Below are 12,896 nucleotides of genomic sequence, written 5' to 3' on the forward strand. Positions count from 1 at the left end.
TATCATTTTCTTGTTTTAAATACTCCTACCTACTTTTTACTGACTTACTAAAGCACTTTTTTTGGTTTTCTAACCTCATTGAGCTTTGAACTTCATAGTCAGGTGTATGCAATCACGAGAAAAGCTACTTAAAGTGGCCACTTGCAAGTTGTTCTCCTGTTTGAATCTCCTCTAAAGAGTGGCATCATGGGCTCCTCAAAACAACTGTGTAATGATCTGAAAATAAAGATTATTCAACATAGTTGTTCAGGGGAAGGATACAAAAAACTGTCTCCGAGATTTAACCTGTCAATTTCCACTGTGAGGAATATTGTAAGGAAATGGAAGAACACAGGTACAGTTCTTGTTAAGGCCAGAAGTGGCAGGCCATGAAAAACATCAGAAAGGCAGAGAAGAAGAATGGTGAGATCAGTCAAGGACAATCCTCAGACCACCTCCAGAGAGCTGCAGCATCAACTTGCTGCAGATGGTGTCATTGTGCATCGGTCAACTATACAAACGCACTTTGCACAAGGAGAAGCTGTATGGGAGAGTGATGCGAAAGAAGCCGTTTCTGCAAGCACGCCACAAACAGTGTCGGCTGAAGTATGCAAAAGCACATTTGGAGAAGCCAATTTCTTTTTGTAAGACGGTCATGTGGACTGATGAAACCAAGATTGAGTTGTTTGGTCATACAAAAAGGCGTTATGCATGGCGGACAAAAAACACAGCATTCCAAGAAAAACACTTGCTACCCACAGTAAAATTTGGTGGAGGGCCCATCATGCTTTGGGGCTGTGTGGCCAATGCCAGCACTGGGAATCTTGTTAAAGTTGAGGGACACATGGATTCCTCTCAGTATCAGCAGATTCTTGACAATAATGTTCATAAATCAGTGACAAAGTTGAAGTTACGCAGGGGATGGATCTTTCAGCAAGACAATGATCCAAAACACCGCTCCAAATCTACTCAGGCATTCATGCAGAGGAACAATTACACTGTTCTGGAATGGCCATCCCAGTCCCCAGACCTGAATATCATTGAACATCTCTGGGATCATTTGAAGAGGGCTGTCCATGCTCGGCGACCATCAAACTTAACTGAACTGGAATTGTTTTGTAAAGAGGAATGGTCAAAAATACCTTCATCCAGGATCCAGGAACTCATTGAAAGCTACAGGAAGCGACTAAAGTCAGTTATTTTTGCAAAAAGAGGATCTACTAAATATTAATGTCACTTTTCTGGTGGGGTGCCCATACTTATGCACCTGTCAAATTTTGTTTGAATGCAGATTGCACATTTTCTGTTAGTAAAATAAACCTCATTTCAAGGTAGAAACATTACTGTGTCCAACAGTTATTAGATATATGAAAGTGAAATAGCTGTTGCAAAAAAAACAATTTTTATAAAACATTAAGCTTAAGATTAATAGGGGCGCCCAAACTTTTTCATATAACTGTATGAGTTTCACTTTTTGTATTGAAGAACTGAAGTAAATTAACTTTTTGATGATATTTTAATTTAGTGAGAAGCACCTGTAGGTAGATACACGTCCAAATTCCAGAATCTGTAGCACAGCGGTATGCTAGACTGGTCTGGACTATACGGTATAAAATTGGAGAAGTAAAACAGATGAGTAAGAAAAAAAATTAGGTGTAACGCACACACTTTTTGTAAGGTTAAATTTATGCTTACATTTAAATTTTGGGATTTTGTGCAATTTTCTTTGACAAAAAAAAGAATTATTACTCTCTTCACAAAATGTATTGCACAAGAAATGCAAATACTCAGCACAGTTGCTTGTGACAAACAAGCCCACTTTCTCTGATTTACACTGATTTCAGATATTTTTAAAAAATATTGTGTTGCCTTCTGGTGCATTATGAATTTAAAAAAATAAATAATTGTAATTCAAATGCAACAGGATAGCAATCAACACTATGTCACTAATCAATCACAGTGATTCTGGCACTGCTGCTGGCAACTGTGCTATTTCTCCCCCCCCATCAATAATGGATTATTTGTAGACTAGTACACTCATATTTTTCACAGCTACAGTTGTACTCACTGTCTGTAGTATTTGTCTAATGTTTTAATGCTTTCTCTTCCTATCTCTATTGCTGAGCTGTGAGCGCTGATATTCTCTCACTATCCTAAATCCCCCATAAATGGCTGCTTCATTCCCTGTCTCAGCTTTTATACAGGCTATGACAGTCCCTGCTTGTTGGCTTCATTATACCAAGCAATGTGATAACTGCAAGACATTATATGGAGACCCACATGTTTGCACTTGAGGTCATGTAAGCCTTCTGTGGCTGATGAAATCGTCAAAGGTGGTGAGCATTTTTTTTATTTGTGTAAATCAAATAGTAATTTGTACGAATTCACTGAAATCTTTGAATTTCAGAAGATTTGACACAGATATGATTTGCATCAAATTTGGTAACTTCTAAAACTTCATATCGTATCATTCTATGGGTTGAGACATCTGATAAATGGAAATCTGTACCTAGGTGGTAAAATAGTACATGGTCACATGAACTGTTTTTACCATATGCAATGGCATGTCATGTAGAAGGTAGTAGAATACAAAAAGTACTGTAGGATAAAAATAATTTTTCTTTTAGAGGTCTGTAATCAGATCGCTATTCCTGGACCTGTGTGGGATGTCATATTTTAGTTTAGACAGAGTTTCTTGTTTGTTTTATGCTCTAAAACCATCAGGACTGAGGTAAACCTCACTTGCTTGCAGGGTGTGCTGGGACTTATGGTTCCCTGACGGTTGAGGAGTAACAGGTATGAGGGTAAATGATGAAAATATTAGGAAAATCTTTAACGGGATCTCTTATATGAACAATAACCCCTTATGATGTAGATCCCTGGACCATAAGCTGTGTGTGGGAGTACTAATTACCCCTCCAGGTAATGAAGCATTACAGGGCAGCTATTGAAATCAATGGCTTATCTGTTTAATGTAAAGATTAGCTGCGCCCTCTGAAAAATTATTTGCAGCAATATTATGTGTTTGCTAACACATTCAGTGGCATGTAAACATTTGGGCACCCCTGGTCAACATTACTGCTATTGTAAACAGTTAAGCAAGTTGAAGATGAAATGATCTCTAAAAGGTCTAAAGAAAAAGATGATACATTTACTTTGCATTTTAGAAAAAAATATATACACTGGTATTTTTTTCATTTTAATAATTACAAAAAGTAAATGGGCCAACGCAAAAGTTTGGGCACCCTTGGAGATTTGTGTGCTCAGATAAGTTAAACCAAGGTTTTAAACACTAATTAGCTTGTTAGGCTTATGGCTTGTTCACTATCATTGTTAGGAAAGGCCAGTAGATGCAAATTTCCCAGCTTTGTAAAAACCCAGCCTCCTCTAACCTTGTGCCAAAAAACAGCAGCTATGGGTTCTTCTAAGCAGCTGCCTAACACTATGAAAATGAAAATGGTGGAGGCCCACAAAGCAGGGTAGGCTATAAGAAGATAGAAAAGAGTTTTCAAGTTGCCCTTTTCTCAGTTTGAAATGTAATTAAGAAATGGCAGTTAACAGGAACAGTGGAGGTCAAGATAAGGTCTGGAAGACCAAGCAAAATTTCAGTAAGAGCTACTCGTAGGATTGCTGGAGAGGCAAATCAGAACCCCCGCTTGATTGCAAAAGACCTTCAGAAAAATTTAGCAGACTCTGGAGTTGGGGTACATTGTTCTACTGTTCAGAGACACCTGCACACATATATCAATAATTGAAAAGTCATCAGAAGAAAATCTCTCCTGTGTCCTCACCATAAAATGCAGCATCAGAAGTATGCAAAAGAACATCTAAAGCAAGCCTGATGCATCTTGGAAATAAGTCCTGTGTACTGATGACGTTAAAATCAAACTCTTTGGCTACAATGATGACAAGTATGAATGGAGAAAAAATGCAGAGAATTCCAGGAAAAGAACATCTCGCCAACCATTAAGCATGGGGATGGATCAATCAAGCTTTGTGGTTGTGATGAAGCCAATGACATGGTGAACATTTCACTGGTAGAGGGAAGATTCAATGAAATTTCAACAAATTCTTGATGCAAACATAACACCATCTGTAAAAAAGCTGAAGTTGAAAGGAGGATGGCTTTTACAAATGAATAGTGATCCTAAACACACGTCATCCATAATAGAGTAGCTCAAAAGGTGCAAGCTGAAGATTTTACAATGGCCCTCACAGTCCCCTGATCTGAACATCATTGAAAATCCGTGGCTAGACCTCAAAATAGCAGTGAATGCAAGACGACCCAGGAATCTCACAGAACTGGAAGAATTTTCCAAGGAAAAATGGATGAAAATCCCTGAAATAATAGTTGAAAGACGATTGGCTGAAAAAACCATTTACAAGCTGTGATACTTTCAAAAGGTGCTACCAGGTACTAACCATGCAGGGTGCCCATTGGCCCATTTAACTTTGTGTAATTTGTAAAATGTAAAAGATGAAAATATGTATATATATATATATATATATATATATATATATATATATATATATATATATATATTTATTTATTTTTTTATTAAAAAGGAAGTGTGCCATCTTTAACTTTAGCCCTTTCAGAGATCATTTCATATTCAAATTGCTTAATTGTTCACAATAACAGTAATTTTGACCAGGGGTGCCCAAACTTTTACATGCCACTGTATGCTTTATTAAAGGGGTTGTCTAGGTTTAGAACAAAAGTCTGCATTCAAGAATTACTCGGTATTCCTTTTGCTAATTGTTGGTCACGTGACCACATATATGCAATTTGCATACTTGCTGTCAAGTGCCAACTAGACTTATTAAGCTTCTCTCAATAGAAGTGAATTAAGAGAATCTGGATGATTCTAGCTGGCATGTGACCCCAAGTATGTAAATCACATATATGTCACATAGCCACCCACTCTCACAGGGGAATCATGACATTGTACGTATCTCACGCTATCACAAATCAGCATTCTGCAGTGACATACAGTGACTGCAGAGTTTTATCACTAGCCTGGACAACCCTTTTAAAGGGAACCTGTCACCTGAATTTGGCGGGATCGGTTTTTGGTCATATGGGCGGAGTTTTCGGGTGTTTGATTCACCCTTTCCTTACCCGCTGGCTGCATGCTGGCTGCAATATTGGATTGATGTTCATTCTCTGTCCTCCGTAGTACACGCCTGCACAAGGCAATCTTGCACCTTGCGCAGGCATGTACTACGGAGGACATAGAATGAACTTCAATCCAATTTTCCTGTGTACTATTGATTTATATAATAAAAATTAAACCAACAGTTATCCTTAAATGTTTTTCTGGAATTTTCTGTAGTTTTTGATTGCATTTTGTCCCCATTTTGAATGCATTCAGATGATACATTTAACTATTTTGCAATATGAAATCCAGTATATACAGTGGGTTTGGTTTTAGTGACCTTTTTAGGGTCAGAGGAGTCTTATCATTTTAAAACACAACATGCTCCAGGTATGGTATTTATTCTGGAGGTTTTCTTGTTTTTGAAAATATTTATCAATAAAAACACCATGAAAACCTCTACAAATTTGCATTAAAGGGTTATTACACCTACTATCTGTACGTAATGAGAACATTTAGTTTACCGATCCTCACCTAAAAAGGCCTAATGTGGCTGAATATGAGAACACACGTACGTCTGCAGCTCTTTCTAAATTATTTTTTGGGTGTTAAGGCCCCTACGTCAATACAAGCTGAGTTTGGTGGGTCCAGCTAACCAGCCGATCTGTTTGGATCTCCCAATTCTCCCCTGGCAGATGATGTGAAAGGACAGTAGGGATTTCAATGCCTGGTCCTTCAGCTTTTAAAAACCACCATAGGTCGCAATTGATTGCCAAAATGGAGTTTGCAATCCCATTCTTTCACAACAATTATGATCTTCTCTGCTGTCCACAGTTAATGTGTCTACAGTTGGAATACCTCGTTGATATCTAGTTTGAAGTTATTTTAGAGATTTTCCGAGTAAATTCTTTGACGGCATATTGAAAGGATATTCAATTATTGCCTGATAATGCATGATCCAACCACTCTTACCCCAGTTTGAGAGTACGGGTGCTTACACGTTGCCTTCTGGTACACGTTTGTTGGTCCAGTCAGGTGGTGCCAGAAGAGTGAACCTGCGCTCTGATGTGCATCACTTTCAGAAGTATGTGCCACCTGGAGACAGACACTCAGACACAGTCTACTACGTCTGGGTGTCCGCCTCCAGTAGAAGTACACTCCCAAAAATGATGCACGTCAGAGCGCACGTTCACTCTGCTGGCACCATTATAGTCTAAGGTCCCGTTGGCGCATATGCCTAAATCCCTTTTTTGCGGAGGCTCGGATGTAAACCCTTATGGGACCAATGAACGTGTGCCTGAACGCAATGTGAACACACCCTAAGAACTGAGTGATCCCATCTGCACATCCACTATCCATGCCAGGAACAGAAGACGTTGAGATTGGCAAAGTCTCATTAGTAGGACTCCCTCCAGGCAAACATTTAATGACCATCCTATCAATATATCATAAATGTTTATTACACGCCATGACAGGAGAATACTGAAGTCATTTATCACAGTCTTTATTTGTGTTGTGTTGTGTTTAAATATGCGTCAAAATACAATGAAAACCTCAGCAGCACAAAGTGCCCTGAAGGTAACCTGTCGTGTTGAAAATGGTATCTGATTTGCAGGTTCGAGGTCGTAGAGCAGGAGGAGCTGATCAGAGTGATATATATTATTGTGGGAAAAATTTCAGTAAAATTTGCATTTTACTAATTGAAATCACTGTATGTATATGAGTTCAGTGGGCGGTGCTAATAAGTGATTGACAGTTTTCCCAGTATGACTGTGCATGCAGAGATAGCTGTCAATCAGTAGTAGGGCCGCCCACTGGACTCGTATACATACAAATAACAGGGATTTCAATGAATAAAATACAAATTATACTGAATCTTTTCCAACAAACCTGTTTATTAATCTTCACAGCTTCTCCTACTTTATACCATGCTGTCGCCAGATCAGACTGCATGTATAATGTGACAGGTCCCCTTAAAACGCCCCAATGTACCACTGTAAGGCGACTGCAGGGGATTATAAATCTGGACAAGCGCAGAAGATGAATATTGTCCTAAACTGGAGATTTCTGCTTGGAACAAGCCATGTTTCCCCACGAGACAAGCAGTGGCAATAGCGTCTCCTAATCATGGTCTCGTGGACCACGGCTATGTCATGTGCATGGCCAACATATGTCACCACACTCAGTCATAATAGTTCTCAGATATAATATGCAATTGCTAGTTATGCAGCTGCCCAGAGCTGTTCTTTGCATGCATTTACACCAGGTTCTACTTGTTTTTCTTTCTGTGTTTCATTGTAGCTGGAAAGAATCTGTACTGTGATATCTGTACAAACACACAGAACACACAGACAGTGGAGCCGGCCCGTTTAACCCTTTCCACGCTCCTGACCCCGAGACGAATAGTCAGATGAGTAGTTTATCTTGTGCAAATGATCTTTTATTTGCACAGTGAAAAACTCTTTCGACCAAACACAGAGAGCCAGGATTGCAGATGACAAAGATGCCTTTCAGACATAACCCACCCCAATATAATAATCTACATGACTCCATCCCAGCTCCTGATCTGTTTGTTTTTTTTCCCGCCCTCTCAGGAGCGGTAATAATCACGCCTTTTGCTGTCAAACCAACTTAAAAATACCAATGGATTCTTTGTTTTGCTGGAGGGGATATTTAAATATGGCTGACGTCGTGTTTGGGCCTTGTGACCTCAGCTGCAGGCAGATACGCCTGCATAGCAGAGACGATCAAACAGCAGATGCTATATTAACCTCTGACAGTTCCAGAGTTATTCTAGCTGAGAAACCAATAGCTGCATGCTGGGTAATCATTGTACAAAGGAATCTAAGCACATTTGTGCGATTCAATTACTTTACACCCCTATACATTCTTCCCCGCTATCCACACAGTACTATAGGATTCATGCTGCTCACGGTTCGGGCGGTGTGAATCTGATGACAGGTTCCACAGATCATTATAAGATATCATTTTACATCATTGTCGTATTGTTACGATTATTAATATTATTGCAAAATTTTCAGCTAATGGAACTTCTCAAAAACAACGTAACGAGGGGGGGGGGGGGACCCATTATAGGAAGTCCCTATCATCATTTAGCTTGTGGAACGAAACTCCGTAAGTACCAACACCAACTAGGATAATTGAATGCCCAAGATCGTGTTCTCCACCCGAATGCCCTGAAAAATGTACTGAACAAGGATGCGGCCTATCGCTGCCCACTAGGTATCCAATAAAACGTTCTGCATCACTCCAAACCAGGCGGCCATAGATCTGTGGCTTCCTACAACCGAAGCTTAGGGAGATCTAGTTGTGCTTCCATCACCTAACTGAGCTGACAACCCAGTGGAACTAGGATCTCAGTCTAAGTTGGCTCTCATCTCGAAGGAGTGGAGTCTGGGGTATTGCAGGGGAAAGCAGAACCTGATCGCAACACACTTCTTCCACAGACTGATCAGGAGGGAACCCATAATGGTACTAAATCCTGGGATGAGTCCTTGTGACAGACACAAGGACAAAAACAATTGAAATAAATAGTCAAGGTGTTTACAGTGTAAATATTGATTGGACCTTTGCCTGGAAATATTAAAATCCCCCATTCTGGTCAAAAGCCCCAGAATAAGGGAAAGTGCTTAAAAAGAGAGAGAGAAGTGCATGCACATCTGCCATAAAACTCAGTTGGAGTTGACACCCATTTAGTTCAGGCACCCCAGGAGAGCCACTCCTGAGGCATTTCTGCACCTCAAGGTTTCAAACTTAACCTGACCTCATGGCTTCAATCATGGGGTCGGGGTCAACTGTCTGGATGTCTATATAGGCCACCAGGCGTCCAGGCGTACACCACGGACCTTCCACCCAGTGTGTGTATGGCTTTGCATCCGCAGGTAAGGCCAAACCCAATGAGACCAGTAAACACTGCATCTGATCTAACCCTAAAGGCCAAAAAGCCAAACAGAACTTTCTTGAATTGTACCCAACATACTTAGACTATTTTTGCATGGAAAAATAATAGGCCAGTTTCAAAGGAGCATATCTGCGACTATACTACAAATGCAAGTCCTAGCCCGACTCCAGGGCTAAAGACCTGAACTATCAGCTTCATAGAAATCTACTGACCTAAAGCTGAGACCACAGTTCCCACAATGCACTGCATGCTGTAGTCAGTATGTACATGACTCCTCCATCAAGCTCCTGACCAGAATGGAACAGAGTACAGTAAGGACACCACATGTGTGTAAAGTACACCCCTCCATCCAGAACCAGTCATAACTAGTGATGTCCTGTATACAGGGCTGGGACCATCAGCTCCTCAGTCATGTGACCCTATACAGGACGTGACTAGAGCAAGAAGAAGTGATGATGTCACAGCTCAGGTGGTACACGGCCAGAACAAGGCGCTTTTTGATACAAATCTATAAGAAAATTAATTTTTCCTAAGACTTAGAATAGGTGAGAATAAAAAAATGTGGAAACCCCTTTAAACATTGCATGAAGCCTAAGCTGCATAGACGTCCACTGATGTGAAGGTATGGCAGCGTTCTTTACAGACAGGAGCTGGTGGCAGCGGTATGTATCAGAGTGGAATTCCCAAATCGAGGGATCCTTCTATATCCGCTCAGATTTCCCTAAATCGCACAACACCCCCCATCCAAAAAATATATTTATACTATCAATAGCCATCTTAATTCATGCCATCAATCAGAATGGGCATCGATTGAAAAAATGTCAGAAAGTGGGAATATTGTATTACGGCAATCTATTTCACTGAATATCCAGTGTCTTTTATAATATTAAAATGGAATTATGACAAATTTAACATCAAGTAATTCAAATATAATACATTCATTTGAATAAAATATATAAAATATCATATTAAATATATGCAACTTAATGTAAACATTACTATAATTTATAATCATTTTCCAAGAAGGTTCTATGCAAATGACATAATCCTGATTTATTGGGCACTATAATTACTATTATTACCGAATAGTGGTGATCATATACAGAGTAAATGTTCTGGTGTTTTTTCATATACATTGATGATTTGTATTAATGTCCATGTTGATAATTACTGACTATAAATATGTGTATGTCCCTGATACATATGTCCTTGATATTAATATGGCATGGGTGCTCTACTATTAATGCAGAATAAATGGATTCATTGCAATAAGAAAGGACACAATTTATTAAGATATTATGACCGGATTGCGTTGTGCAAGGAAATTAGGTTGCATGTGTCACACCCTATGTGTACAAAGAATATCTCTCTCCTTCTCTCCAGATTGCACAGGGAGTGGTTGGGAGATTATATGTGTGTCTGTGTGCATGATGGCTGTGCGAGGCATGCACACAGGTGTGTGTTCATATACACCGTGTGTGTATGGGTGTGGAATTCTGCACACTGGAATGTGGAATCTAATGACTTTATAATGAAGGCGTGTGAACCGATCAATGGGCAGGAAGGCGATAGGCAAGGCATGAGTGGGCTTTCCGTGTAGATTTGTGTCATCGTACCTATTGTGCCTGCATATTCACCGTATAGGAAGGGTGTGTATGTACCTCCGCACATCGGTAGGTGTGTGATCACAGATCATCCCTACGCATTGTGTGGTTGTACAATGTATTAGTAAAAATGGCAGATTCCTAATGAAACAGCCAAGATTCTGCGAAGAGCAGTAAAGTGCCAGCAGGTATCCAGTAGGTGACATGGATGGTGTGGGATGACAGATTTCAGTGTGCAGGCACCGCAGCCACAGACAGATGTGTACTGGATTATCTGACGGCTGGTGATGTGCAGAATCCAGGGTGGTGGAGGGGTGGTGGTTAATGTGGCGATGGATCCAGCCGCTGCGTCCCCCCCATACAAACACTTTAGGATTATCGGTGTGTTAGAAATATCACAAAACGCCTACTTATCTGTACGAGGTTCGTAAACGTTCTAAAAATTATCGTTTACATTTTTCGATTAATTAATTAAAAAAAAAGTACTTTTATTCTGCATACAGCGGTTAATTATTATTACGGGAGTTCGCTAACGTTCACATTGGACCAACAACCGATCCGTAAAAAAAAAAAAGGGCCAGTCAGCAGGTAGGCCTGGGTTAAAGCTGCAAAATGACACATACTCTGCATGTGTGACAGCAGCTGATTAACCGCTTCCACCCCACAGAAAGCGCTGTCACTTACCTGTCAGCACAGAGAGAGAGGGCTATGGGTGGGTTTCCCTTCAGCGAGCCATAGATCTCTTCTAATACATCCTCCACATGCAGGGCAAAGCGAAATGGGCAATGGGAAGGTGGCAAATGGGAGCAGCGAAGAAAACCGTGACTGTGCCCACTATGCAGCCCAAATCCTCTCCCTTCAGAATGAATAAAGCAGCTAAAAATGCAGCACAGAGAGACACTGCAAAAGGTAGTGCTACCAGAAGAGGCTGGGCAGTGCAGGAAAACAAGGAGGCAGGAGCAGAGAGAGAGAAAGAGAAAGGAGAGAGGGAGGGTGAGAGAGAGGGAGGGAGAAGGGAGGCTGGGCACAGTACACACACATCCAGCCTCCACAGATAGAAAAAAGATTTTTCTGGTGTGAATGCTGGAGAGTAATATATATACATAATGCCCCACCTAGTGCATGTGCAGAGTCAGTGCCCTATCCAGAGCTGTGCTGCTGTCATGTCTGATGTCATGGACTGTCCCCTGCTGATTCATCCAGCTTCCCAACTGTATCCCGGCAGGCTGCAAGGGGTTAATGGCCTCATCTGGATTGCAGGGACTCGGAATGACTGCAATCAAGCTAATAGGCTCTGCAGCTGAACTGCTGGCATCCTCGTCCTGTCTATGGGCAACAACGATACAACTACTGTATATGTGTGCGTATGTGTAATATATATATATATGTATATATACATATACACATACACACACTGCTCAAAAAAATAAAGGGAGCACTAAAATCCCACATCCTAGATATCACTGAATGAACTATTCCAGTTGTAAATCTTTATTCATTACATAGTGGAATGTGTTGAGAACAATAAAACCTAAAAATTATCAACGTAAATCACAACAAACACCCCACGGAGGTCTGGAGTTGGAATGATGCTCAAAATCAAAGTGGAAAATGAAGTTACAGGCTGATCCAACTTCAATGGAAATGCCTCAAGACAAGGAAAAGATGCTCAGTAGTGTGTGTGGCCTCCACGTGCCTGTATGACCTCCCTACAACGCCTGGGCATGCTTCTGATGAGGCGGCGGATGGTCTCCTGAGGGATCTCCTTCCAGATCTGGGCTAAAGCATCCGCCAACTCCTGGACAGTCTGTGGTGCAACGTGACGTTGGTGGATGGTGCGAGACATGATGTCCCAGATGTGTTCAGTCAGATTCAAGTCTGGGGAACAGGCGGGCCAGTCCATAGCTTCAATGCCTTCATCTTGCAGGAACTGCTGACACACTCCAGCCACATGAGGTCTGGCATTGTCCTGCATTAGGAGGAACCCAGGGCCAACCGCACCAGCATATGGTCTCACACAAGGGGTCTGAGGATCTCATCTTGGTACCTAATGGCAGTCAGGCTACCTCTGGCGAGCACATGGAGGGCTGTGCAGCCCTCCAAAAAAATGTCACCCCACACCATTACTGACCCACTGCCAAACCGGTCATGCTGAAGGATGTTGAGAGCAGCAGAACGCTCTCCACAGCGTCCCCAGACTGTCACATCTGTCACATGTGCTCAGTGTGAACCTGCTTTCATCTGTGAAGAGCACAGGGCTCCAGTGGCGAATTTGCCAATCCAGAAAGGCCG

General features: G+C 41.2%; 1 protein-coding gene across 3 annotated transcripts in view; it reads right to left on the reverse strand.

The window, feature by feature from the left end:
• EPB41L1 (erythrocyte membrane protein band 4.1 like 1) overlaps positions 1-11,813 on the reverse strand; it is a 195,515-nt gene extending 183,702 nt beyond the window's left edge. Inside the window, exon 1 of one of the 3 annotated variants that reach the window (XM_069752308.1) lies at positions 11,289-11,813. The gene's annotated coding sequence lies outside the window, so the exon portion shown is untranslated. The remainder of the gene's footprint in view (positions 1-11,288) is intronic. The other 2 variants (XM_069752309.1, XM_069752310.1) reach the window with 2 other exon arrangements.
• Between the last annotated feature and the right edge of the window lie 1,083 nt (positions 11,814-12,896).

This window comes from Ranitomeya imitator, chromosome 2, assembly GCF_032444005.1.
Source record: "Ranitomeya imitator isolate aRanImi1 chromosome 2, aRanImi1.pri, whole genome shotgun sequence".
Taxonomy (NCBI): Eukaryota; Metazoa; Chordata; class Amphibia; order Anura; family Dendrobatidae; genus Ranitomeya; species Ranitomeya imitator.